Raw genomic sequence first — 26,036 nt, 5'->3', positions numbered from 1 at the left:
AACTGAGGTTAACATGCAAAGAGATATTATAAACAGGCTTAGGGACTATCTCAAGATGGACTTCCTATTGTCCACTTACTATGATAAATACAGACACCAAAGTCTTATGCAAACTTCTCGCCCTCAGACTCCGGACAGTAATTTCTCAACGAATACACCCTAATCAATGTGGGTTTATCCAGGGGCGGAATACAACCATGAACCTACAAAGACTAATGCATGTGATGCATGAGGTTGAGGGGATAAAGGAGGAGCTAGCAGTTGTCAGTTGATATACCTAAGGCCTTTGACACTATGAACTGACAATAATTATTAACTGACCTGTCCTGATAGCAATTCAAAGCGTCGATAAGGTTATCGTACACTAAACCCACGGCCAGGGTCTATGTTTTTCACCATAGAAGGAAGGAAGAAGGACACGACAGAGGTGTCCCTTATCCCTCTTGTTATTCGCCATGGCTCTAGAACCACTGGCGATACAGATTTTTCATGATAAGGCGGGATATGTTGCAACATTGAGGGGGGTTGGCTCTGTGACGTTGGGGGACCTTTATCCAAATAAAACATTTATCTCATACAGAGAGGCTGAGAGGTAATAAGGAGATACATGCTGTTGATTATGACAATAAATTATATTTAAATAATTTAACACTTCACGCCGCTTCTCAAAATTGGCGCGAGCTGGGGAAACGACCTGCCTGTAATAGTGTCACAGGGCGTTTTCATAAGGAATTAGTGTTCATCGGACTGCAGACTACGCTCCAGTCAGAGAAAGGAAAATTGGCATAATTGATGACATTGCTGACAACAGCGGTCAGCACACCTGAGGAGACGAGGAGAGCTGACAGGCAAGTGTAATAATGTTAATGCAGATTGTGCAGATTTAAAAAACTGAAGCGCAAAGAGCGAGATAAATGCATGAGCAGGAAACTTACTAAAGCGCGAGGTGAAAGGAGCAAGAACATGTGCATACCTGCATATACATCTATAAAACAGCTCGAGCAGGAGCATTCTAATCGTGCTCAGTTCAGCACAAGGCTACCTTTACAATATATTTAAGGAGTATAAATCCTTTTAAAAATCTGTTTATAAAACAGAGGTCTTGTGTTTACCTAGGATTTGGCCACCGAATCACGATCTCCAAAATTCCAAACTTCCTGTAAGGATTTCACTGTCACTTCATCATTACGCTTTATTTTCAGGATACACTGCCTTATAGTAGATATTTGTATTATATGCACTGACAGTTTAATTCTGTTCATTGTTACAGCAATCAAAATTTGTCAGCAATACAAGTTTTAAGAAAAAAAGAAAGCATGAAACAAGTTTGAAAACTGCTGTGGTGAATCCTCACTAGCCGAGCCGAAACCGTGGCTGATGAAACTGATGAGGAAGGGAAATACCATAGCGAGTACCCCAGGGGGACGATACAGGAAAGACCTGCAGGACTAGTGGCTCCTTCGTAATCACGTCTGCACAACGTCCGACAGCGTAAAAAAGGAGGCGGGGCTGTGAGAGAGGGGTGTGGCTGTGAAGCTGGAGAACTGGAGCAGGGCCAAAGAGGAACAAACAAACAAACCCAAGGGAATCATCACCGTATGAGGAAGGCGGAGAGGACGCCGGGGAGAGGCTAGAGTGTCTAATGCAGGTACGCTGCGGGACTTTAAGAGGCGTTGTGGTGAGGGGAACAGGGGAAACCCCTACCTAGGCGGTGCATGCAGGAGGCTTTTGTGGTGGGGAGGAGCCAACTGCGCCGGTCGGAAAGCAGAGGGGAAGCACCGCCTACTAAATCTTCCTGGTACAGGAATGAGCCACGGTGACTCTCTGCACACTAAAACCACGGGTGAACCCAGTCTCCTCACTTAAAACCTTCCCCTGCTCTTTTAGAGGTGTTGGTACACTCACATGGATCTCTGTGCCTTTTTCTTTTCTTTGCTGAGGCCCGCATCCACCCATGATCAATTAGAGAGAGCAACAGATGGGACAATCCTTAACATAAAAAAATAAGCATTTGCAGTACAATAGGGTCTCGAATTTCTCCGCGTTAAAGCTATTAGCAGTTGTAAACTCCCAACCAGACTTTTTTCTTGCCACATTAAATGGAGAAAAACGGTGCAATAGTGCTGCTAAGTTCTCTTGTACGGACAGTTGAAGACTGCATGCAGGTAGGAAAAAAATGCAAAAAAGAGCGTGATCGCGCTGCAACAGTTCACTCGTAGTGAAACCTATCGGCAATTATGTACGTAACCGGCAAAAGTGCAATTAACTATGTAACAGGTTTGATGTCATGCAAAGTGGTGGACTTCTGCCAAGCGAGATCGTGCTGCGAAAAAAAGATAAAAAGTAGTCCACAAACCTGACGGGAAACAGTGAGCCTCGCATGTTTTCAGTACTTGGTCGCTGCGCTCGAGGAGGGCTAACCACCGTAAAAAGCACGACATATGCGTGCCTTCTACTAATGAAAGCAAGCAGATTTTGAAACGCAAGCACACAAACCAATGAAAGGCACTGACATAACATGGATGGGGCTCTGAGCCTTTTTCTGTCTACTAAAGCAGTGATACTCAAAGTAAGGCCCGGGGTCCGCATACGGCCCTCTCGACCTTGACATGCGGCCCCCCTGGTGCACAGCAGCACTCTGCTGCTGTTCACACTAATAGATTCTAACAATAAAAAAAGATGTTGAAGAAACAGGCAAGCATTTATTTAAAGCATTATTAATGTTAAAAAAAAAAAAGATGGCAACTGTTAAGTCCTGCATCACTTAACTTTAGGAGCACCTTCATTTTAAAGTAATCTTGCAGCGAAGTGCGAACATATGAAAAAGTCTCAAAATTCAAACCGTATATTTAATTAACATGCAGAACCTTTTCACTAGAGTACATCAGATTATATCAGGGGATTGAGAAGTATTATTTTAAAAGTGATAGTTTTCAAACATGAAGTTAGAAACATCAATTTTTCCCCCTACTCTGACAATGCCAACAGTGAAATGTGCCAAGTAAGTTATGTGCACCCTTTGGGTGACCTGGCTTCCTATTATACAAGTAAAACATTCGTTTTTTTAAAATCAAACATAGGAGAAGTTTTTGTACAGCGGACATCATGAAGTCATGTCTTTTTTTAGGTCCTGTTTATGTGATAATGAAGGGCAGAGAAATAAGACTATTGCCTAGGATCACACAATTTGGTAAAGTGGGGAAGCCGGGATTAATCCAAGGTTTTCTGGTTTCACATTGTGCAATTCAGAAACAACATGTATATGCTTTGTTTCATTTATACCCGCCTTACAACCAATGCCCCCACCCCAACCACATCCCACTGACATCAGTGCGGCCCTCGGACACATAACAGACCACATCTTTTGGCCCCTGGGAAAATGTTTGTGAGTACCCATGTACTAAAGCGTCTTGCATGTGTAGTTGAATTTCTTATCAATAATAAAGAAGTGACACAATTCTAGTAGTAATTGAGCATTTATAAGCAAAATAAAATACGACCGGGAGTACAGCACAGTTCTGCAACTGAAGCTCCACTCAACTCAGCTCTTACACACAGTGATTTTTTTTACACTTGGTGGGCATTTAAAATCCACCTCCTTCACAACACTTCTAATTAACAAAACAATAATTCTTTAAATGCTATCTGACTGCTTGTTACAAAAAATACATTCATGGCAGATATGACGTACATATGATCTAACATACACAATGTCCTTCGATCCTGCCCTGTGACCTCTATCAATATGTTCCCCCCTACACGTCTACCAGTCTCTGAAGTTTTACTTCCTGTCTCCTCCTTTCTGCCAGCCTTGAAACAAAAACATCTAACGCCGTGTCTCACTTTCAAGTCTGTCATGATTTACCCTTCTCCTTTCCTGATATCAGAAAGTAGCTCAGACTCTTCCTTGTGTGTGTCCTTCTAAGTTATCTGTGGTATGCTAAGCTGGATCGTAACTACTTTACCCTGCACCTGGCCTCTCTTCTCATTCTCCTTTCTGTCCCTGCATTCCTTATTGACCATTATGTTCAAACCGAGGCCTGTACTTTTGTCGTATAACATAATATGGACTTCTGCACGTTTGTTTTCTAATTTGTGTGTTGACCAGAGTAGGCCCGCTGCAGTTTTCTTAAGGCCTATTACACAAGCAAAACGCATGCGCAAGTGCATGCAACGCTGGCTTGACCCTAAAAAGGAAATGAGACTGAGTAATCAGGGTATGAAGAGAACAACCCCAACAAAACCAAGAGACACTGTATTACGTAATAACGATCCCTGGTAATAAAAAGTAAATAAGGAGTGAACACCACTTACCTCTGCCTGGTCTGCATCTACTTACCAACCTACCTAACAAAGAGCTGTAGGTCCAGACCCTACAGCAACCACATTAATATTATTACATAATATATAATTCTAATATTAATAATTACAACAAATAAAAAATGTCAATATTGTACAGAAGATCTGATACTAAAGAAATGTGAAAGATCTTCATTTAGGCACCACTCCAAGAAAGCGTCCAACTCCCAGGTCAACAGAAACATAACTGTTGATCTGGAACAGAACACATCCAGAATATACATTGGCATAATGCACACATCGTAGGACACGCGTGCAATAGACCTAACACATCCTGCTTTTCTTTATAAATAAAACAATGAACTGAAAAAAAAAAACTCTAATGCAATTTTGCTGTGTGTCTGTCTGTCTGTGTGTGTGTGTGTGTGTGTGTGTATATATATATATATATATATATATATATATATATATATACATACACTAATAATCATTATTTAAACAATATAATGAGCAAGCCATTTTGGTTTACATCTACTTCTCTTAGACCCAGTAACAGAATTATAAACTGGCACATACGACTCTGACCACTCAACTCCTGGAGTTCCAACATTCGTGATATCCTGGGCGTTGTTTATAAGATTATTATCTTCATATAACTCAAAATCCTGTCTGGCTTGTTCGCTCTTTAAATTCTGCGCTCCATGAGCACATTCAAAAGGTTCATTCTCTTTGCTGTTTTTCAACAAATTAGACTTGTGCATCAATTCATACTCAAAAGGAATCTTGCATTAATAAGGTATATTATGATCAGTAAAATACACCCATTTATCCCCATTTAGGACTGCAGTACGTTTTAAATTCCATACTTTGCCGTCTGACACTCTCACAGCATTTTTCAAAACCTTGATTACTTCACTAACTTTTCTTGACTTTCCATGGTTTCTTAATCTTGACTAACATTCCCACCTTAATGTTGATTCTGGACCTAGTACCCCTGCTTTGATCAAATTTTGTTTAATAATGATTGTCACTTGGTTACACCTTACCGGCCTCTAAATCCATAGTAACTACAGGATTCTCAAATAACCATGAAAGGTTGCTTTTAGTTCTTGATACTCTCCCTCTCATGATTTCAAAAGGAGTAGATCCTGTCATTTCATTCATCGAGGTGCGATACATCCACACTGTTTTATGTACATGTAACTCCCAGTTGTAATTGGCAATACCCTCGGATTGTATTGCCCCCTTAAGTACTCTGTTAAATCATTCATTACAACCATTACCACTGGGATTGTATAAAGAGATAGTACAATGTTTCACACCCACTGTTCTGAAATAATCCTTAGCCTTTTTTGACATAAAATGTACCCCATTATCCGTAATTACTTATGTGGGAGTACCTTCATCAGTAAAAATGTTATCCAAAAATGTAAGGACTGTGTCAGTATCTAACTTATCCACAATTTCAGTGACCGGCCATTTAGAAAAAATGTAAACAACAGCAATAATATATTTGCCTTTATTACTAATGGGGCCCAAAAAATCCAAAGCAATGACATCCCAAGGATTCATTGGGTTACAAAAACTACCCATGTTGGGTTTAGAAGTTCTCAAAGATTTGTCGTTATTAGCACATTTTATACAATCCCTCACACACCGTTCTATGAAAAAAATCATACCCAGGGCACCAAAAATTATTTGTTTACAGATTGTTTGGTTCTTACAATCCCTCTATGTCCCTCATGGCATTGCAGTGTTTGATCTCCTTGAATTAGCTGGGGGGATTGCTCAATTGCCCCCTCCATAATATGCCATTGAAATGGGATAACTCATTTCTAACTTCCCAAAACATTTTCAAATTTTGTTATAAAACTTTCTTCTCTGGCCATCCTTGGACAATGCATTTTAACACTTTTTGTACCATAACATCTTTAGAATACTCTTTTTCCCATGCCTTCTTGTCAATAAAAGGAATATCTTCATCATGTATCCAAGCAATATGATCATTATCCCACTGAGAATTGATATTCTCCTTAATCCGTAAAGGCATCCTGGAAAGAAAATCGGCAGACAAATTGTCCTTTCCAGTTACATTGTAAATAAAATCTTGGAGTCTCATAGATAGTCTGGCTGTGCGAGCAGATTCCTTGACCATGCCTTTAGTTGTAAGTAATTTGACTAATGGTTTGTGATCACTACGGACCTCACACGGTCTGCCCCAGACAAATGCTCTGAAATGCCCCAAAGCCCACACACATGTTAGCGTCTCTTTCAATAACTGAATATTTCTCTTCTGCATTAGTGAGAGATCTTGAGGCATAAGTGATTATAGATTCACCACCATCAACCTTTTTCTGTGATAACATTGCACCCATACCTTTCGAGCCTGCATCGGTAGTAATAATGCTAGATAAATTAGGATCAAATTCTGACAATGCAGCAGCGTTAGCAATAGTTGATTTAACATTTTCAAATTCTCTATTTAACTCCTTACTCCCCAAAAATATTTTGCTGTTTTTGAGTAACTGTCTTATATGGAATGTTTTGCAAGAAAAATTAATAATATATTTAGAATAAAACACTGCGAGTCCAAGAAATGATCTTGCATCATCCTTGCAAGTTGGTTCAGGGGCTAAATGTATTGCATCAATCAAATCTGGTTTAGGCTTTATTCCTTCCTCGCTCAGCCCATTTCCTAAATAAACAACACTTTTAACTGCAAATCTACACTTAGAAAATTTTACTGTCAATCCTCTCTCATCCAGAGTACTCAAAACACAATCTAAAATGTTATCATGTTCAGTTTTATCCTTACCATGAATCAAAATATAATCCTGAAAACAATGCACATTTGTTATATTACCAAATAAGGAATGCATAAGTCTCTGAAAACCAGGGGCAGCAGAGGCCACCCCGAAAAGCATTCTTGTGTATTGGTAACACCCAACCGGAGTAATGAATGCTGTGTAATTATTACAATCCTGCTGTAACACAATCTGGTGGTAGGCAGGAGAAAGATCTGTGGTGTGAAAAACTTTGCACCCTTAATGGTGGAAAGCATTTCCGAAATCCGTTATAAAGGAAATTTGTCTGATTTATATTATTGTTCAGATAACGTAAATCAATACATAATCTAATTTTGCCATCCGAACATCTAGCAACTACAACTGGAGAAACCCATTCGGATGATTCTATTTTTTTTTTATTATGTCCTCCTTCACCAATGTATCCAACTCTTTCTCTTCTTCTTTCCTAATCGTGATCGGTATATTTCTCAATTTGAAAATTTTAGAAACAGCAATTTCTTTAAGTACAATTCTATGTTCGAAATCAGTTAATTTGCCAATGCGATCATTAAAGACTCTAGAAAACTTTTTATGAAACAAACTTCTTTTTTGTTCACACTCGTCAGTTACCATTATGGGTTCGGGATTATTAGGGTTCAGAATAATGCCCAAACTACCTTGATCTTGCCAACCTAAAACTGCAGGACCCTTAAGCTCAAATAGAAATTTGGAAAAAAACCCATAAATATATATATTTTTTTTCTTCAGAAAAACCTTCCGGAGAAATATCAGGACTAACCATCCTTCCTTCCTTTTAAACTTGTCAACCCAAATTTGTTCATGAATAATAGAGTAAGGAGAGCCAGAATCGGCGTACATTTGAACCCCAACTCTACCAATAGTTATCATACATACAGGTTTTTTTCTTGACTTTACTCGTATCAACATTTTAAAACTTTTTGTCTTTACTACTGTTGATGTTTAATACAAATTTATCATTTTCTCTTTTGTCCCACGAGAAAACCTCATCTGTCGCTCCCTTCATCCACAAACATAATCCCATTATGGAGTTTCTTTCTGCAAACTTTAGAAAAATGCCCTAACACATCGCATAGTGAACACTTCTGTTTGAAAGCAGGGCATAATTTGCTATTTGCCAAATGTGACGTACTATCACATGTAAAACATTTAAGGTTTTCTTCGGAGACTTCTTTTGAACTATCCGTTTTTACCTCTTGTTTCCTTCCTGTTTTTCTTCCTTGATAATTAGAATGAACTTTGCTTACACATTCATCTAGTTTGGACTCTTTATGTATAGCCTTGGCACTCCTGGAAGACAGTTCTGCTTTTCTGACTATATCAAGGATTTGTTGTAAATTTAGAATCTCCATTTACCCATAACCTCTCTTGGATAGAAGAATCATCAACATGCATAACTACTTAATCTCTTATTAAACCCTCTTGTAAGACGCCAAAGTTGCAATCTAACGATAATGTTCTGAGTGCAGCAACATAATCATCAATATTTTCATCAGCCTCCTGCTTTCTGTGGAAAAATTTGTATCTCAATATACCAGTACACACTTTAGGTGAAAAGTTTTGATCAAAAGCACTGATAACGTTATCAAACACATTATGACCCCCACCCACCTCTTTAGTCATTTGGTCATATGCTTTCAAACCCTCAGGTCCAACACAATGTAGGAAAATGATGATTATTATTTTTTGTTTTTTTTCTGTTGTGGAGGCATTTCATCTTGGACATCAATAGTAACAATATATTTAAGGAAGAATGCTGTCCATTCTGGCCATTTCATACAGGGAACACTGTCTGCTGGCCATAATACTTGAGGGGAGGAAGAGAAAAACTTTGTGCACACATAGTGGTAAGACAAAACAAATGGATAACAACAAAAAACAAACACAACTTTAAAATGTAAACTCCAAATAAAAAAAATTGCACTAAAATCCAACAAATGGTAGAAGAAAAATTGCTCCAAATAAGTAGCTGCTCAGATCAATAATCTTTAAATCCGATAGAACGAAGGGTTTAATGATTCCAGAGATTGAGGGTGAGCAGATGGAAAAAATGAACCAAATGTAGAACAACAAAATGAACAGCTCACAAAATTGACAGTGACACTTCCTGGTTGCAACCTCCAGTGAAATTGAGGGGGAGCGTGAAGGTGTGAGACGTCACAATAAGGAATCCTAGAGATCATCAGACGATGCAGCTGAAATCAAAACAATTGCCAAAGAGAGAAACTTCAAAGGTAAGCAGAGCTCGCGCGTGTGAGAGAAAACGAGCTTGACGTGTAGACCACAAAAACACAGAGGAGGAATGTATAACTTGTTAAAAAATCAGTAGTGGAGACAAACCGGCACACAGAGACGCAAAATGTCACCATGGCATTCACAGCACACTCCACTGTATAATTACGGCATACACTTCTGAGAAGTGTGAACATGTCTGATTGAAGCAGGCTTACCACTGAATAAAGAGATAAGAATTCAATAAAACGGAACTCAACTTTTTGGTCACATTTTTTACTAGTCAAGGAATGCGTCCTGATTCATCAAGAGTACACTCGATACGTCATACACCAGTACCAACTGATTTATCAGAAGTAAGATCTTTCTTGGACATACCAAGTTACTCTTCACACTATAGTCCACAATCTTTAACTATCAGTGCAACATTAAGAGAACTAATGAATAAAGGACACATTTTTGATTGGCCTTCAATGTACTGACTCCCTTAAAATAAATAAAATAAGGAAAAGGTTACATCAGCAGAAAATATGGCATATTTGTATCCCAGCCTATGTCCTTAATTAACTGTGGATGCTAGTCTAATTAGACTAGGTGTTATTTTAGCACAGCATACACCAGGAAGAGATTCAACAAGAAAAATAGTGTCATATGCTAGTCAAAGCTTAAGTGAAATAGAGCAAGCGTACTATCAAGTTGAAATAAATTCTTGCTGTTTCGGCTTGTGAATATTATAATTTATTCCTCTGTGGTAAACCATTCACCATAGTTGTAGATCATCAAGCTCTTTTGACAATATTTGGTAATCCGAGAGCAAAGATACCTCCAAGAATAGAAAGATTGGGTATTTGTTTCATGGAGTATGATTACAAGATTATACACAGACGCAGCAAACAGCCCAATCCAGCTGTTTATTTTTCTGGACATCCACTTCCAACAACAAAAGACAACATTACAACAGCCGAAGAATATATTCACTTCATAATTAAACAATCAATTCCTGAAAGGATATTGGAATCTTATCTTGTGATAGCAACTTTAGAAAATTCAACTCTTCAAGAAATATAACATAACAACGGAGCGTAAACGGAAACCTATAAATAGTTCAAGTAAGTTTGTGAACGGAATAGTAACTAAAGACACATTAGTGTTTAAACAAGTCCAGAATTAATTGTCAATATCAGCAAGTGGATAATTGTTGAGATGTACTCACGTTCTGATTCCACAATTTTTACGAAAGAAAATAGTAGAAACAGCTCATAAAAGTCACATGGGTATAATAAAGCATTTTTGAGAGACAAAGTTTAGTTTACCAGATTAGATGCATTTGTTGAGTCATTCAGTCATGCCATCTGCTTTAGGGCCCTGTGAATCTTCCACTCCAGAGAAGTTAATTGTTCAATCTTCCTGATTCTATATGGGACACAGTAGCAATTGTTTTTTATGGCCCAGCAGAGTCTTTACATTATCTACTTGTAATAGATGAATGCTCTTGTTTTCCAATTGTACTTCAAGTTCCATCCACATCCTTAAAATGCATGTTTCCCATTTTGGATGAATTGTTTGCAGAATGGGGTATACCCACCACACTCAAGTGAGATAATGGGCCTCCATTTAATGGGAGAGAATTTAAATGATTTGAACAGTATTTCAGGGATAAATCATCGAAAGTTCACACCCATGTGGCCACAAGCCAATGGAATGGCAAATAGGTTTATGGTCAATCTATAAAAAGAAATACAAGCAAAAATGACTTGGATTACAACCCATCAAGAATTGTCAACTTCGAGATTATTGTGGGACTCCACATATTTCAACAGGAAAAGCACCATCTGAGTTAAGGTTTGGTCATATGGAGCAAATTAGAATGCCTCAAGTTATAGACTTTTAGCAAATAACACAATGACATTTCCAGAAAAGATCATCTTTCAAAGGCAAGAATGAAAGAAAATGCAGATCTCATCAGAAATGCCATAGTGTTAAATATTGCTCTAGGTGACTGGGTTATTGTAAAACAGATCTAGAGAAGAAGGGCACATCCTATATTTCATAATGAACCATTGCATGTCACACATGTCAAAGAAACTATGATTTCCGTTGAATCTCCATCCAGATCGGTCACCAGAAATGTTTCCTATTTCATGAAAATATCTGAACAAGATAATGGAATAACATCTTACGAATTAGTCAGTGAATGATGGAACCCGAAATGAAGACATCACAACAGTATACAAGTAGAACTGAAGAAGATGCAGTGATAAAATGTCCAACTAGAATTGTGCGCGATCCACAGGGTCTAATCGAGGAGATATATAATTAGCATTTAATTACTTGATTTGTCTTAACCTCAGTTAATTAATTTTGATATTTCCATAATTGTTTTCTTGTCTGTCTTCTCTTATTTCTTTGAGTGGGGGGGGGGGGGTGTCTTCTCTTACCACTTTAAGTGGGAGAAGATGTTATGTATTGTGAGTGCATCATTTACAATAAGCAGTTCTATTCTAGAATGTTAACGCCCGTTAGGGGGCAGTACGGAGAGGCTGCCAGGGATAAGGACATACATGCTGTTAATGCTGACTGTAAATAATATATTTAAATAATTTAACACCTCATGCCTATTTCTCAACATTAGGGAGGAGGGCTAGAATCAGAATTTTACTATGCCTTTTACAGAACTCAGCTGTGCATAGAAAAGCTACTGGGAGCTGAAGAGGCTTCAGCAAGCCATTCCACTACAGGAGGAGTCACCAACACATATTTTCAGTTGTTAGGAGGAATCCTTTTGGACTCCTCTGCATGCTGCACCTCTACTTTTATAAGCCATCTTTAGTTAGTTTTGATATTGCTCATTTTACCTGTCCTGAATGTTTGTATCATTTCCATGCTAAACATTTTTGTTTTCTCACTGATGTATATCATGAAGTATGCTGTTTAGTTCCCAGTCATATGACTGCTAAAAACTTGAGCGTTCTACGTACTGGACGTTGACGCTTGACTTGCACGTTCAAATCAAATATCCACTCTTACTGTCACCCCCTCCAACCCCATTGTGGGTTTACAAATGTATTACCTCAGACTGACTTGATTTGGTCCTGAAGACAGACATCAAGAGGCTAATAAAATGATTACAGCTGCTCTGAAGTGGGATTTTTGTAACATGCATGTCCACTATTGTAAGAGTGTATTCCTCCCCGGGGCCTGACTCTACAAGGCATTGACAACGATGCCTGGGATCTCCAGGTCTGTGCAGTCAGCACAAGGGGGGCGCACTAGTGAACAGAGAGACCAGAGACCACGACTACACATCACTAGCCTGCAGGTAGATCTGAAAAGAGCTCACTGGAGGCTGGAAAAGTGCAATTCGGAGGAATAAAGCAAGCAAGACTCAGTAAAAGGAGAGAATTAGCAAAGAGCAGACAGATGGTCTGCTGATGAGGAGACAGTAACAAGGGAATTGTAAACCAAGTGAAGAGACACAGGAGATAGCACCTAGCACAAGCCAGAGGGTGCTGCAAAACTACACACTGCTCAGACAAAAGTAATCCTTTGCAGTAATACACACAATGGCCTCAAAAGCTATAGAGCCATTTGCTGTCACCGGCCTATCATCAGCCCGGGCACAGAAATGTAAACTGTGGTAGAAAGATTAGAAATGTATTTTGTGGTCACAGCTTAAGATAACCAAAAAAGCCCCTTGCTACCACACTTAGTAGGAGAAGGGGTCTGCAAACTTTCCCAAAGCCTACCAGAATCTGGTTCTCTGATCACACATGATACCATAAGTACTACGTTGAATAACCATTATGAACCCATGGTGAGTCCAGATTAAAAAAAAGACATTCTCCTGAAGCAAGTACAATAGATCCCAGTGGAGATTGTAGATGTTTTCTGCCCAAATCTAAAAAAGATGGCCAGTACATGTACTTGGTGCGACAAAGTTGAAGAAATTCTTGCACAATCCATTCAGGGTTAAGAGCACAAATAGTGCAGGAGCCATGGATGTTGATGCAAGACATTCTAACAATAGGGTGATCCGAAGAGCTGGCAGAAGCCCATAAAGACGGAGCATGCCAGCCAAATTACCAAGTAAATCACACCACTGAAAATAGAGAGAACTCAAAGACTGTGGAAAACTTGTGGACGCTTAGTGTAAGTTTCCCTACTACACAAGAGTGCCCAGAGAATAGGAAGACATTCTTAGCATGAAGAAGGCTGAATCATTTTGCAAAAGTATGTTGATTGTCGAGAGTGCAAAAAGCTACAGGGTGGAAGTCAGCAAACACAATTATGCCAGGTACATCTGGCTAAATTAATACTAAAATGGGTGACAGAAATGAGTCTTTAAATGTGATACATGTTGTGGATCCAGACAGAAACTGGGTGCCATGCCCCTGAAATGTCAAGTCATAATCAAGGCAAAACCAGTAACTGCCATCATTGACCATGGAGCATCAATTAACATCAAAGACGCTTACTGGTTGCTGGCTCAGTGTCCAAAGCTCCATAAGACCAGTATAATGGTCTATGTGTATGGACACTGGTCTCCTCTTCAGCTAGCAGGAGTGTTTTTTACAGTGGACATCTCTCATGATGAAAAGACATTAGGACCAAAGTAATATATTATGCAGTGGAAGAAACATATATAATTGAAGGTGGAAGAGCCAATACCACGCGTATCTCCCATTATTGTGGCCAGAAAACCTAAGTAACTGGGAGAAGTGCATCGTTACGGAACTGCGGACTCACAACCTGGTGAACAATTGGAAATGACACATCGCCCCGATGATATGATATTGTAAGTAAAGCTGGAGGCTTGAAATGGTTCTCGAAAATGGATCTATTGTCAGGATATCACCAACTTTTGCTAGACCATTAGTTGCGATATCTCTACGCATATGGGCCAGCCCCACAATAAAAGCTGGTGTTCTGCCTGCCGTATTTAGATGTATTATGACTGAGCTGTAAACTGCAACGACAGAGTGCGCTTCCTAGGTGTCAGGCTGGCGGTCCACAGCTGGTCTTTAGATGTTGCAGTCCTGATGGGGCGGTCTTCTGGTGGAGGGACGACATTGCTGGCCCCAATGGACATTGGGTAATCTGCCAAGTCGGAAGTGGAGGTCAGACTGCCACATTTTGATTGGCGGTAAGGCACGTCCAAATATGCACGGTGTTAAGTGTGGCTGAAGTCCCGCTGCCTATAGTGCTGTCCTGGCGGATGGGAATCCTTGGCGGAGTCGGCAGGACTCGGGCATGTTCTCGTCTATGGGACCGCCAATATCTAAATTGGGCTGGTGGACAGCCAAGCCGGTGGATGTGGTTTCCATTGAAAAAGTGGATGTGGAACCAATACCGCCAACATCAAAATAAGGCCCTTAATTTCAGAATATCCAGTGCTGTGGAGATGTTCCAAAACACCATTAGAGAAATCCTTTTAGAGATACATGGGATCCTGAATGTGAGCAATGACATTTTAGTGTTTGCCCTGATACTGGAGAAGCACCATGCACACCTACAGGGGGTACTTCAGAGACTCACAGTGGTCTTGCACTGTACTGAGAGAAAGTCGAATTTCTGAGAAGGGATATTAGCTTTTATAGGTGTCACTTCTCCAATGAAGGAGGGGCTCCAACTCCTTGAAAGTGAGAAGTATCAAAGAAGCCCCAGCTCCAGTGTGAGTCACGGCGGTCACGAGAATGATGAACTATTGTAGGCATTTTATAAGAAACATGACAACACTCGTAGCCGCATTCCATGAGCTAACAAAAGCATTAGCCAGCAGGACATGAGATGAGCAGCATGAAACATCATTCTAAAACTCAGAAGCTGCTTTGCCTGCTGAGACAACACTAGTATACTTCAAGCCAAAGAAAATCTCAAAACTATGAGTTGATGCCAGCCTCATTATTTGTGGTCGGTGCTGTCGCTGAGGCCTGATTGCACTGCTGGTGTACGCGAGCTGATCACTCACCTGTGCAGAGCAGTGCTATCCCCATGTTGAGAGGAAGGCCACTGCAGTGCACTGTGAATGCAGATATTCTTACTTGAACTTGCATGGTGACCCGTTTGTTGTCCACACAGATCATAAACCGCAGGAGCTCCAAATATCTGCATCAATCGCTCCACCCATTGATAGAAAAATGGATCCTGCAGCTACCGGAGTATTTGTTCATAGTGGCCTACACCCCATGGTCACAGACCCCCGCTGACTAGACACTGGAGCTGCTACTAAAGAAGAAGAAGCTCAAGCACAAAAAAACAAGGAATATGTGTGGTTTATGGTCAAGTGATTGCAGCCACTACCTATTTAATTGGCTGAAATCATAAGAGCTGGCGAGTGGCTATGGATGTGGTTTGAATAGGGAACTGAAGTGGCCTAAGACTTCTGTTATTGAGGAAGACTGCCAAAGCCTGACAGATACTGCCCTTGTATAATGTTCAGTAGGAGCTGGCATTATCAGGAAAGGGCTTTTTGAAGTGGGGTCCCAGTCTTGTGATCCCTGGAAGTCTATCACATGAGTGATTTACTTAATACACGTTAGCCTCCCAAGCATGGTTAAGATGAACAGTGGATAACGAGCAACTTAAGGTTCCCCCAACCTGTTGAGCTGGTGGAACAGGTGGTCCGAGAGTGAACTGTGCCAGGCTATAAATAGCCCCAAAATGCCAAAACTGATCATTACTGTGGACGTTCCCCCCACACCCTGCGTCATTATTGTGGACTTTTGGAGTATATTGGACGAATGTTACATGTTGATCATCATTGATGACTATTCTGTATACATATGCATGTATGTGGTATTTCTATAGCACGAGTCTAGCCAAAAGGCACTGGATCTCTGTACATAGTCAAAATCAAGAGTAAGGCTTGCAAGTACTAGGAAAGAAAGCTGAATTATGGACAGTTAATGCATTGTAATGTAGTGATCTTTGAAGACCCGAGTCTTCAAGTCTTTCCTAAATTGGAGCAGGATCCTGATTGAACAGGGATGTTACAGATCCTCTGTGCATAGATGGAAATGGCCTGTTGTCTTGTGTGTGTTTTTTTTTTTTTTTTTTTTTCCACTCCTTAATCTTCAGTCTGACAGTGTTGTGACTGCGGGTGTGCCAAGAACCAGCGGAGAAGGTAAAGCTATTTTCAAGATGAGTGGAGGCGCTAGTTGTAATGTTTTTGTAATTTATTCAGCTAGTTTTGAAGATCGGTCGGGCAAGGGGAGCCAATGGAGTTTCTTTGGGGTGGGAGTGATGTGATCACATTTCTTCAGACCCTGGATGAGACGTGCAGTGCAGCGTGTAGGATGCTAATAGGGGTTGCCAATGTGGAATCTGGGAGGCAATAGAGTAGGGCATTACCACCATGCGCATGCAAGAGTACAAAGGCTTGAACAGCAGTTCTGAAGTTGCTTTCTGGAACCAATGGATTGTCGCTCTTCAGTAAAGAGAGCTGGTACCAAGCTATCTTTGTTTTTTGGCGGTGTATTACTTCAGTAAGAAGGTGATGCCCAGTGTGAATCCAAATGATTTGGCATTCGGTGAGAGTTCAGGTTGAAATGGTCAAGGTTCATGTCATTAAGCTATGTTTGTACTGTATCGTGTTGGCAATTAATAGGAAGATTATCTTAGTTGCTTTGAGCTTCAGGTAGGTGCTAGGCATCTAGGCCTGGATGATGTGCAAGCTGTGTTTTGGGCATTGGATGTCTGAAGCAAAGGAGCCTTTAAAGTTTGATTATGTATCATCAGCATATTGGTGAATCTTGATTCTGTTATCTGTGAGTAGAGCACCAGTGGCTCCATGTGAAGGTTGAAGATGACGGGAGACAGCATAGAACCCTGGGGGACCCCACAGATCATAGGAATCTTTTGTGACCTGAAGTGTTCCATGTGAACAAAGTGATGGTGGTGGTTGAAAAGATAGAAAAAGAACTAGTGGTGGACATTGCTGGTGAATCCCATTCGTGACTCAACTGTGCTTTATGAGGGTGGGATGGTGGACTGTGCTGGTGGCAGCTGAGAGGCCCAGCAATTTAAGGAGGCAGGGGTCCTCTTCATCTGTGGTCAAGAGTGCATTTCCCATTATGTCTAAGGTAACAGTCTCCATGCTGTAGTATGATCCGAACCCAGTCTGGTAGTCATGATATAGATGGTTAGTACCGATGTGATCTTGGAGTTGAACATATTCTGCTTTATCAATGAGTGATTCTAAGTGCCTGAAAGTGGAGATACTTCAACCAGTAGTGTGTGGCCCAAGATGAGAAAGATTATGGGCGTGCATGGTTTGATTCAGAAAATCTGCACTGATAATGGTCTCTTCCACAGTTAGGAACTAGCAGGGAACTTGGCGTCACTTTAGAGTTAGACATTGGAAGATCATATCCAGGTTACTGCAAGCGAATGTAGTGGCCAAATGTTTTTATGCTTACCCTCTCTGAAGTGACACCCACACAAGCTAATAATCACAATTTGGAATGGTCCATCCAGCCTTTCTCCTAGGAGTATCACCAACCTCCTCATGTGGCTGTGGACACAGTCTGGTTGTCCCCCATGGGCTGTCTGTATGAAACGTGGAGTAAAGATGTGATACCTCATCCCACGACTGGGTTCATGGTGATGTCAAAAACAAGAGGTCTTTCCAACATCGAAATAAGCAAAACGCCAGGACCGGTCATAATCACTGAGCCAGGCTGTGTCAGCTGATAATAGGGGTTTTGGTGAAGGAAAGACATCCATAAAGTAAGTTCAGGCTCATCTTTGAGCAGGAGTCAGGCAAGGCAGTGACCATTAGAGGCATAACAGCCTGGCAAGTTGATGGGAAAGTTACACCGAACATTTCACATTTTAGGAGATTCTACGGTGCTGCAGAGGGATTAAATCAATGTAAACAGGGTTTTCAACTGCCCACATCAATGATTCTCTCCAGAGACCCTTTGAGAGTTCTATAATGGAGGGGTGTTTAAGAGACCTGATTTGAGTGCCCGGCCTGGGCTAGTATCCACAGTGCTTTCCTGGAAAGGTCTGTAGATTTGCAGGACGGGGAGCCCAGCGACAGCAGGAGTCATTCCCGATATCATCTGAGATCTAACCCTGCTCCTTCACTGAAATACTGAGATCATATATTGTGGAATGGTAGTGTTTTTTAAAAATGTGTTCTCTGTATTTTCAGGTTATATTCCATTATATATTGGGGAGGAATGTAGTATCTGAGCATGCACAAATACATACATTCGTCTGGGGTGTAGGGATATATTACACATTCAGGGGAGCTGTTTTGTTTGGTTCTGACACAGTCAAAATGCCAATAAAAGGTTACTGCTGTGCTGAGGCAAGGCTTTTTTTTTTTTTTGTAATGCACAGATCCGGCACACTGTGCCTAAGCGTGGCTAAGGGTTTATTTCTCCCTAGGGCTGGACACTACAGGGATGTGGGGCAGTGAGCGAAGTCGAAGCTAGGTTATCATCCCACATGTCTTTCATGTGTTTTCAGTTTGTGTGCCCTTGTTGCCAGTGGCCTTGGATCCAGTAACCTTCCTCCCCATATATGTATATCTCCTACTCCTCTCATTTAAAGTAGGTGACTAAATCCCTGCCTCCTCAGTCGTTGCAGCTGCTGCCTGCCCCAGGAATTTCAGACTTGCCAGAAAATATAATATTTAGCAACCTACATAGCCCCTACAGGAGGCCACACCATGCCAGGCTGGTCACCATGTAAATAAAGGGCACAAGCTGTGAACTTGGAGCTGGGAGTGCCACTGAAAGCTTGAGTCTGAAGCCTGGCTCTGGCTCATATTGAGGTCCTGTTGGAAGCAAGAGCCCATAATTAGCTGAGCTTTCATGTGGCTTCTGCCTGCCTCCCTCCTCCCAGGATTTTGCCTTACATCCAGAGCTGCTGACTTTGGTACTGGAGAGCCAGATTTGAATATCTGCCTTGGATCAGTATCCTGTGATTGTGGGTGAGTCTCTTGAACCACCCCTCCACCCCAAAATGCCTATGAACATTGAATGTAATTGGAGCTTATACAAAGTACTCTAAGTTTGTGCTATATTAAAAAAACAAAATGCACAGGTAAAAACAAAGCTTTAACATAAGGAAATGCAAATAGATACCCATTTACTGGTGTAGTTGCACAAAGTGAATCCAGAAAACCTGGATCAATTGTGGTTTCTTCACTTCTATTGGGTGAGCTTGCGCAAATATTTCATTTCACCAAAACATTTTTTTTCTTCTACATCATTGCACTTTCAAATATGTGAGTTCACACTACCAGTTGCACAAAAATCTAATATGTTTCATTCAATAGACTTTAATGTTGCTCTTTAATAATCTGGGCAATTTACAGGGTTTACCTGACTGTCTTGCCTCATAGTTCAATAGAGGTTCCTGTTTAAAAACCTCTTACTTACAATAAGTACTTCTCAGTGCAGTGCTTTAATGTGACTTATTACTGTCAAAGCTTCGATATGTAGGAAATGCACTATTTTGAAGAGACTTAATTGTATGTTATGTATCAGTTACATAGCAAACATTTTCAGGACTCTGCTTGTGCATTGACTCTAAGATCCGAGCCACACCCTTGGCTCAGTTCTCATTGTTAATTTGTTGGCCTGCCCCTCTCTGATTGGTCTATGTATATACACAGAATCAGAGGCCCTTGGCAAAGGGGTGCCACCTGGTGGTTTTGTACCTGCCTGAACTGGATTTTGTCCCAGTCGGTAAAAATAAAAATGACACAAGTCACCGGAAGCAGGTGTTTTTTCTGTTTATCAAATGGCAAATATAAGAAGAAAGCATTTTAAGGCGTGCCCTTGACATGCCTTAACGATCCCTGACAGTTGAACAGAAAAGTCACATTACAAATACAGACACTTTTCATCTGCATGTATCAATACTTCAACATGTTGGTTTGCCACCACTGTTGGAAGACATGCAGGTGCACGCTCCTGTTGTCCTCTGGGTCTGTCTTGTTGTTAGGGACACCATGATATGTTTTCTCTACAGGAAGTAAGTACCATCCTCACTGAACAAAATCAGCAGCACCTGCTCACTTCCTGCAGCTGTTGAGAGATTTTGGCTGGTTTCAGATGAAAAGTGGAGGGAGGTCTGTGTTTGAGGTCTTCTGTCCACAGTGGGAAGGTAAGGCTTCAGGTCAAGAACCCAAGTCTGATTCAGAACTTCTGGCTTCTGCAGGAAACCACTGTTCAGCTTAAGTGGGTGTATTTTCTGTTTTGATTAAATGGATGAGTGGGTGTTGTGATGCCAATAACGGTGAACACATGAAAAGATTACCAGTGGCGGGTAAGGTGGCAAACTTGTGTAACTATCAAGTAGTCTAATCCGTTTAGTCTCCACCAGGCTTGTATTCTTCTTAACCGATTGTGGTTTGTTCTCTATAATTGAACTAAAAAACCTACTGCTGGCTATCATTGAGAATCTTTAAGTTGGTAGTATATTGTGGTTTGACTATAATTTGTTTTAGCCTCTAATGTGTGCTACACAGTAGGTCACTGAGTAGAGCTCTGGACCAAAACTCTCGTTTGGAGTATAGTGTCTTACATATGTTTTAATGTTTACTATTGTCTGTGCATTTTATCTTTAAATTTATATAATGTATTTAATTCCCACGTTCTTTTGGAACTCAGCTGGTTGCTAGGAGAAAGAGAGTCAGTTGACTTGTATCCTTTGCTCCAGCGGTTGTTCCTGCTGTGGGTCTGCTTTCTTGAAGCCTAAAGAAAATTCTTTACCACTTGTTTTTTGTTCAGACAACCACCCCCCCCCGTTCTACATTCATTGGTACCACAAGTGGGGGTTTCCATTTTTTTTCACTCCAGAGCTTCATTGTGACTTAGACCCACGAGCTGAAATTTGTCGTGCTTGAGAGGACACTTACTTCAGCTGTGTCACTTTACCCACACTAGCTCGGAAATTATATTTTACATCTTCTATTGTTAATCTTTCATTTAGACTTATTTTGCATGCTTTGCAATTGCTGCCTAGATACTGTTTCAGTTTTATAATGTGCTCCGTCTCTTTGAGCATTCTTGTGCTCCTTCGCTTTATTGCACGTCTCCTGACAACCAACTCCTTTCAGGAAGCTTGTTTATTTATTCTTGCACTGGCACCTGAGGCTGAAGATATTTATTTCTACTCGCGCTAACGTGCACACCACTGTGTAAGCCTGAAGTTCTAGCAGCAACGTATTTTTAGTTGCACCTGCGCTGACCTGCCCCCTATTGTGTGAATGGAAGGCATACATGAATAGCTTCACCGGTATAGCGTGTGCATCGTTGTAAGGATTTTAGCTGGATATTATTTCTGCAAAGTAAGAGATTTTACCAGCCAGCACGTCCATTATTTGACATTTAGAGACCTCTTCACTTATGCATTGTGCTCTATTTACATAGTGGGAACATTATAATCCTTGGGAGTTAATCTATACTTGTTTCTGCCGCCATATGGCTACCTCGTGACATTTGGACACATTTAATTTACGAAGTGATCTATTTACATTGTGGAAACGAGTTAATCCTTGGCTGCAATTTTTATACTTGTTCGTGCAACAACATGGCTACTTCACAAAATGTACTCATCCCTCCTCCTTTTCTATAGAATCCAGGGAAAGCTGATATCAAATTGAAACAGTGGATTAAAAGTTTTTAAAATTATTGATCAGATATTGATGGCCTTGACTATACTCCTGCACGGAAATTTATTGTATAACCTTTTGGGAATAGCTGGCCAGAACATTTTTGATTTGTCTATAGTGATTTTTTGATTTGTCTGGTGATACTGAATGGAACGTTTATGTTGAAGCTAAACAGAGACTTAAAGTAATTTTCTGAAGAAGCAAGTGTTCTTTTAAACTAAAACAAGCCTTCGATGAATCTGTGGAAGAGTACGTAGCCGCTTTGCATTTATTATTCTCATCTTATGAATTTTAAAATTCTGTTGATGTGTATGTTAGAGACCAATTTGTGTTTAATTGTTTCTCTGAGAAAATGCAAGAAAGACCGCTTCCATGTAGGATTCCATCTTTTTCCGAAGTAATTGACATTGCAAGAAAAATAGAATGTTCTATAGTTTCTACCTAAGCATTATTGAACCAGGAAGGATATTCTCCGGTATCTTTCATGTATGATGATATTACTGTTGCAGCCATGAAAACTCACGAAGATTATAAAAAATAAAATAAAAAAAAAACGTGTGCTTTCGGTGTGGTTCTAGAAATCACGTTGGTAATAATCCCTCGTGCCCCTCCTTGCGGGAAAAAATGCATTAGGCGCAAGAAAGTTGGCCACTTCCAAACTGTTTGCAGATCTCAAGGAAATGGGAGCAATATTAAAATATATCATCTTGATTTATCAAAAACATTTCAAAAGAACTGAAATTCAATAATGCTCCAACACTTTATCCAATCTAATTCTCACTATTGATGATGAGCAAGATAAAGTAAATATAGTTGGTCCTAATTGCCATGCTGTTATTGATGACAAATTTATTCAGTTGATGGCAGATTCTGGTTCTCCAACAACAGTATTGTCAGATAGTACTTTCTATTCATTGTGGTCATCCACCTTTATATTCTAAACACCTGACATTTGCCCAAAGGCATTTGGTGATAAGGAGATTGAACAGCTTGGTTTATTTCAAGCCAATCTTTGCATTTTAGGGAGAAGTGTTCACACCAAAGTTTATGTTGCAGTTAAAGAAAATGATTTAGTCGGATGGAAGGATTTAGCTATATTATGAATTTTCTTGAAACCAGTATACAAAAAGGCATTTGTTTTAGGGTAAGTACCTGTGCTTTCTATTGACAATGATATTTTACAAAATATGATTTCAAAATTTCCTAATGTATTCAGAAATGCGATAGGATTAGTTCAAGGCTTTGAACACAAAAGAAAACTTAAAAGTAACGCCACACCAATTGTTCATAAAGTGAGACCTGTCCCCATTAGTGTTCGTACTGAACTTGAGAACCTTTTAGTTAAACCTTCTAGTGAAGGGATAATTACGCCTACTGACTCTTCGGAGTGGGTTTCTTTCATTGTCCTTGCTGAAAACAAATTGATGGAACTTCGCCTTTGTGTTTGACTTGAGGTTTCTTAACAATAATATTCTTGTTTATTGCCATCTGCTTCCTCATATTCAGAAAACGCGAGCCAATTTCGGAGAAGCCAAGTATTTCTTCACTATCGATCTGCACTCTGCTTATAACCAGATACCCTTGAGTACTCCTAAGGATTTAGCCACTTTTGTAACACCTTTTGATGCATATAAGTATGTATGGTTACCTTTTGGCTTTGCTTCAGCAGTCAGTGTTTTCCCATCTTTGGACAGAGTTAATGGTAAAGAAATCACAATACCACTTGCTTCAAAAAGTCGTCTTGAATCAGAAAAGCATTACAGTACAATTGAAAAAGAAGCATTAGCCTGTGTTTGGGCTCTTCAAAAATGTAAAATATATCTAAGGCTGTCATCTTTTAAGATTTACACAGATCATAAACCTTTGATATATTTACTTAATGGCAATGGTGTAGAAAAAGGATCTGCTAGTTTGGTACGTTTTCTTTCTAAACTTCAAGAGTATAATTTTTTCCATTGATTATATTCAAGGTGGTAAAAAATTTAGAGCAGATTGTCTCTCACGTTTACCATTACCTTCTAATGCTGAATTAGATGATGAATCCGAAGTGTTGTAGCACCTATTGATGCAGTGTCTAATTGTCAAGGTTCTATTAATGAAAAAGATTGGTTGGATGCCACTATGCTAGATGAAACTTTAGTTGAAGTCAAAGATTTGCCCCCAATTCTCAATTTACCACATAGCTTAAAACCTTTTGCTCAAATTGCTTCTGAACTATCCATGGAAACTATTTTCACTAGAAATGGTAATTTTATTCCTCCTGGACTTTCTTCTAAGACACAAAATAATCACATTGGTCACCTTCGTATCACAGCCGCTTGTAAAAAATTAAGGGAAAGGTATTGGTGGCACAAACATGCTCTGGATGTTGCTGGTCCTTTCAATTTATTGCCAAATTGTGACAGATTTGATTCTTTTGATTTATTCCTTTATTGAATCACCTTGCACACAAAATGTCTTGTAGTTTCTTCAGGATATATACTTTTATTTTTTTTATAGAAGGTATTCCTAGAGAAATTGTACCATACAATGGCATGCAGTTCACCTCTCTTAGGATGAAAACCTTTATTTGCAAGTATGATAATAAGCGTATTCAAACTGCAATCTATAATCTTTCTGCAAATGGTCTGATTGAAAGAGCCAACCGTTTTCTCAAAGAAGGGACTCAGTCTGCTTTGTCAGCTTATATTAATGTTAAACAATTTTTGAAAGAAACTTTCAGCACATCACACCTTACCACATTCTACTATGGGTGTCTCTCCTTTTGAATTGTTGAGGGGAAGAAAGTGTAATTCTAATATGTTACCCAATTGGCTAAATGAACAATCTCGTTCTAAGATCAGTCTTGTCCCTCAAATGCATCTGCGTTAATAGACCGTACAAATGAAACAACTGAAACAAAAAAAATATATATATTATGAGGCTTCCAAACATAAACAAACCGAGTTTATTTCAGGTAACTATGTGCTCATTTTTAAAAGGGGGAAAAAAAAAAAAACATTTAAAGGGAGAATCTGTATTCACTACTCCAGTTAAGATTGATCGTGTAGGAAATATGCTGCCCTATTACATAATAAAGGTTGGTGGAATAAAAATAGGCTAGTGAATATTCATAATACTCAACCAAATATTAAGCAAGTAAGGCAGGGTTATGATAAAGACTCTTACGACTTCAGCTGACAGAAAAGACCGTCCGCCGAAGTCATGACATTCAGGCTGCCGGCAGATCGGACACCTTTCCGCAGGACCCATTAGGAGTTTCCTGCTGGGTCAGCGCACAAACTGTTTCTGCCAGCTGGTCCAGTGGGGAAACGACCTAAAACATTGATGCCAGTTAGCCAGGAGGCCCCCCGCACTGCCCATGCCAAGTGCACCGGCAGTGCAGGGGCCCTCCTGGGGCCCTCTACACCCAGTCTCCACCAGCAGCTACATGGTGGTGCTACTTCCATGTAACCACCAGCGGAGGAGGGACTCTTAATCCCCAGGGCTTCCCTGACGGATTAGGACTACCAGCATCGCCAGTCCCTCCTGTGGAGGAAAACTGGCGGTCCTCATTGGCGGCGGTCTGACCGCCACCGCGACCCTGGAGGTCTCAGGACTGCCAGGGTCGTTATGACCCCCTCTGTGTGTTTTTTTTTTTTTTTTTTTTTTTTTTTTTTTTTTAAGCCCCTGTTTCAGGTAAAGACATACTTTCACAATGTAATTTTGATGATCACAGCTCTTTAGACGCAGCTTTAATTCCATCTACCCTTTGTTAAAATGAACCTCAGCATGAAAACGTTGTCTGTCTGTCTTTCTGTATTTGATAACACTTGGTCTTCTACATCTAATGTGTCACCCATATGAAAAGAATGTCCAGATGACCAATACAATTTAAAGATTATGAATTAACTTAATGTTTTATAGGGGGAAGATGATGTAGTGTCTTACATATATTTTAATGTTTACTGTTTTGTGCATTTTTTTTCTTTAGGCTTATAGAATGTATTTCATTCCCACTTTCTTTTGGAACTCCGCTGGTTGCTAGGAGAAAGAGTCAGTTGACT

At 40.1% G+C, this 26,036-nt stretch overlaps 1 protein-coding gene across 2 annotated transcripts in view; it reads left to right on the top strand.

Moving 5' to 3' along the window:
• Nucleotides 1-741: 741 nt before the first annotated feature.
• The window catches only part of KICS2 (KICSTOR subunit 2), a 98,342-nt gene continuing 73,047 nt past the window's right edge, over nt 742-26,036 (top strand). The window contains exons 1-2 of one of the 2 annotated variants that reach the window (XM_069229121.1): nt 742-848; nt 1,271-1,648. The gene's annotated coding sequence lies outside the window, so the exon portion shown is untranslated. The other variant, XM_069229122.1, reaches the window with a different exon arrangement.

Source organism: Pleurodeles waltl, chromosome 4_1, assembly GCF_031143425.1.
Source record: "Pleurodeles waltl isolate 20211129_DDA chromosome 4_1, aPleWal1.hap1.20221129, whole genome shotgun sequence".
NCBI classification, from domain to species: domain Eukaryota; kingdom Metazoa; phylum Chordata; class Amphibia; order Caudata; family Salamandridae; genus Pleurodeles; species Pleurodeles waltl.
Note: the sequence above shows the minus strand (reverse complement) of the source record. Positions and strands in the feature narration are given on the sequence as shown.